General features: G+C 33.9%; 1 non-coding gene across 1 annotated transcript; it reads left to right on the top strand.

Moving 5' to 3' along the window:
• The first annotated feature begins 3,621 nt into the window (after positions 1–3,621).
• On the top strand, positions 3,622–3,694 carry TRNAA-AGC (transfer RNA alanine (anticodon AGC)). Its single transcript has one exon. It is a non-coding gene; the product is annotated as a tRNA-Ala (tRNA).
• The last annotated feature ends 430 nt before the right edge of the window (positions 3,695–4,124 follow it).

The following is a 4,124-nucleotide window of genomic DNA, read 5'->3' as shown; positions in this document are numbered from 1 at the left end:
TTTTGGAAAGGATTAATAAGATAATCACTTTGGTAATACTACGACTTGATGGATTAGGTAAAGTATGTGTAGTGATATGAAGGATTCTTTTGGAATATCTAGCTAAGTCGATGTCATTAAAGGAAGCTAAAATAGTTGGACATGACCTTGGACTTAAAGGGGTTAAAGCAAGGTGTTATTTGTTTAGGTTGAAGGATTATTTTAGTATACCTAGACTAAACCCAGAGCCTTATTGTGTTAAGGAGATCCAAGTTAGATAGATTTGAAGAAACAAAAGTCTTTTGGAGTTTAAAAGTATGCAAATTGGCAAAGGAGAATTCTATGAGATGGAAATTCTTAGTGAGAAAGATAAGACTTATAGAGGAGTTAAGTAAAATATAACTTAATAAAGATATTATGTTCCAATTGGACAATGAAAAAAAAAATAATGTGTTCGAAACTCCTAGTTAAGTATGGTTTGAAAGCTTGATAAGAGGGGTTACAAGGTATTTGTTTTGGTGTAAAAGAAGAATACTTCATTATCATGTGGAACTTTAGGACAATATGTGTTAGATGGAAAGATAGCTTATGTAGGTGATTGGTATGGAACTTTTTTTTTTAACACAAGAATCTGTTACCAAAATAGAAGGTTGAAAAGGGATAAGTTAAAATGGAGTTACTAGTAACAGTAGATGTTCGAGAACTATTGATATGGTATGTTGAGGCTTCATTAGTTAAGACGTAAAACATTGAGGGCATTAGTAAGATTTAAGGGATTTTGACTTTGTGTGCAAGTGTTGGAAACATGAACTAGCAAGACCATCAATTTGATTGAGAAAAGAAAATAATCCAACTTGAGGTAGACAATAATGGTATATGCATAAAAGTAAGCAAGTTGGATCTTCCAATATAACCATTGGTATAAAGGATAGACTTGGCAATAAAGTTGAGTTGATAGTAAGAAGTTACTAAAAGTGAGTTTGGAGCATTACAAGATAGTATGTATTCTCTTGCATGGGCATTGAGGTAACTAGCGTTAGGAGTACGAGTAATCCAAGCTAGGACTTATGAATCAAGAAGGTTTTATCGTTAAAAAAAATGACTTCAAGGATCAATTACGGTTATTACGAGGTTATGAAAATGTGTGATCAATTGACTTGTGCTTTAACATCCAGGGACTTCAAAACCTCATTTTCGGGGGGAATTTTGGACTCATTCGCAGCGGGTCTAAGTAATGATATGTTATTGTTTCAAGCCTAAAGAATAATATGAGGATGGCTCAAGCAAGTTTTATAGCTCATGACAGCATAAAGCCTCATGATGAGTTTCTCATGAATGTGAGACTTAATTAGACAGAGTTATTCTCAAACATGTAGACCTTAGAAAAGACATCACAGTTGGCGCTTCTAGAGTAGAAGCAGTTTTCAGTTGACTAGATTTGTTCTGGTACGTATCTTCAGATGACGCATTATATAGTATGACCAGTTTCTTCACTACACATATGAAGTTTTCCCTGTGACATGGTAGGCTCAGATATATGTTTTTAGTATATAAGACTTTCTTAACTTCATGACCGTTTTCACAGTTCTCAGCTCGGACGTGTAGAAGTGTTGCTGATTTTCAACATCTTAATTTTCATAGTTATTTATAGAAGGGGTTGTTACACCTCTTTTGGTACTAGTTTTAGCTATGTCAAATGATGACCCTCATGTTGCATCTAGTTTATTTTAAGAGTCTCCAGTTAGCATTGGGTACTCAATTGGATTTTGGTATAATTTTTCACCCATAGACTAATGGTCAAATAGAACGTCTGAACCAGATATTGGAAGATATGTTATGCACTTGTGCACTAGAGTTTTCAGGGAGTTGGGACTCTCACCTGCATTTAATGGAATTCGCATATAATAATAGCTATCAGACTGCCACTGGCACATTGCCATTTGAGGCCCTATATGGAAAGAGTTGCAAGTCTCTAGTATGCCGAGGTGAGGTTGGTGAGAGGAAGTCGCTAGGTCCTGAGCTAGTGCAGACCACGAATGAGGCAACACAGAAAATCAGAGCTTGTATGCAAACAGCTCAGAGTAGGCAGAAAATCTATGTCGATGTGAGACGTAAGGACCTGGAATTTGAGATTGGTGATAAAGTGTTCTTAAGGGTGGCACCTATAAAAGGTATTCTGAAGTTCGACAGGAAAGGGAAGTTGAGTCTGAGATTCATTGGACCTTTCGAGGTCCTGGAACGAGTTGGTCCTGTAGCTTACCGTTTAGCATTGCCCCCAACACTATCTTCAATTCATAATGTCTTCCATGTTTCGATGCTAAGGAAGTATTTAACAGACCCATCCCATGTAGTTGACTACGAGTCCTTATAGTTGAACGACATCTTGAGCTACAAAGAGAAGCCTATAGAAATCCTCGCCAGAGAGGTAAAAACATTGTGCCGTCGGGAAATTGCTTTTGTGAAAGTTCTGTGACAGAATCACCAGTTCAAGGAAGCTATCTGGGAGCGAGAGGATGAGATGAAGGCCCAGTACCTAGGAGTTTTATTTTCAAGAATGAACTTTCGACAAAAGTTCTTTGAGGAAGGACGAATGTAACACCCTGCACATTTTTTTAGTAATAATATAATTTCAGTAACTTTATTATTTGGAATTTCAGTAATTGTTATTAGTTGGAGGGCATTTTTGGAATTCAAGTGTAAGTGCGAGAATTTAACTGTTGGCATGAAATTATTCAATTTGAAATTCAAATTGGAAATTAATGGCAGGGAATAATTTTCTTTTGAAACAGAAAGGAATTTAATAATATAAAATGGAAAGGAATTAAATGTAATTATATTTACTTCCTTTCTTGTTTTATTATTATTATTATTATTATTTTAATAAAAAGTCAAACCCCACCCCCTTTTCTTCCTCACGTTCGTGAGCCTGTCCGACGCCTCCCAAAGCTGTCGCGTCAGTTTCTTCTTTATGACCTCCGTCCACCACTACTCAAGCGTCGTACTCTTTTACCGTCACTGGATCTATCGATATGAGTAAGATTTCTACTGTTTGGGTTTGTTTTCGGTTGATTCTTGAATACTCATTTACTTTTGGCATCAATTGGTTGATACCCATTGTGTTTCAACTTTGGATTCAAGTTTGTGAAGGTATTGAGGTGTTGTTCAGTGAAGTTGGAGTTTGTTTTAGCGAGTTTTGGTAAGTTTTATGCTTTGATTACCCTCTTGTGGATTAATTTTGGTTGTTGAGAAATTTTGGTAAAGTCATTTAGAAGTGATTTTTTTTACGAAGCTACATATGAATAATTTATTTGAGATATTGGTAGTGAAGTATGTATTTGATTCAAGCTTTAATCATGTAAGCCTAATTTCAAATTATGATTAGGGGGTTGATTCAAGAATTTTATTCAAGATTTATATATATAAATATATTGACTTTTATTTATTATTTTAGCAAATAAGTTGTTGAAGTAGAGTGGTAATTGATAATACTTTATCTCTATAAGTCAAAGATCATCCCTACAACACTCAAAAAATATATCAGTTAAGACTATTTTCATTTTGGCAAAAATAAGGACTTTTATATATAACTAAGAATTTAAATAATTAATATAATAAATATGGTTTATAAATCTTCAACAAAATGGGGATGTAGCTCAGATGGTAGAGCGCTCGCTTAGCATGCGAGAGGTACGGGGATCGATACCCTGCATCTCCATTCTTTTTTAGTTACCTTATATATTTATATATATTTAATAAACATTTTACCATATAACAAACATGTCGTTGTAGTATAGTTGTAAGTATTCTTGCCTGTCACGCGGGTGACCCGGGTTCGATCCCCCGCAACGTCGTTTTTATCGTTTTTTTTCATATTATTCGATTGGAATATCAAGGAAGAATTAAAGTGTCCTATGGCCCTTCTTTCATTATATTTAAATAAAAATATAAGAAAAAGGAGATAATATTTAGTTTTATTTATATATATTTGACAAAGATAATGTTAAGTTTTATATTTATATGTAATTACAAGGATATACTTTTTGAATTTAGAAATATTGTTTTTTTAATCTCATTTTTTTACCATAAAAATGACATTTGAGTATTATTTGAATAAAATGTTTTTTGTATTTCACATTTGATCTTTC

Source organism: Benincasa hispida, chromosome 5 (assembly GCF_027475165.1).
Source record: "Benincasa hispida cultivar pf3 chromosome 5, pf3_genome.v1.1, whole genome shotgun sequence".
Lineage (NCBI taxonomy): Eukaryota > Viridiplantae > Streptophyta > Magnoliopsida > Cucurbitales > Cucurbitaceae > Benincasa > Benincasa hispida.
The sequence above is the reverse complement of the archived record's forward strand: the minus strand, read 5'-3'. Positions and strand labels throughout refer to the sequence as shown.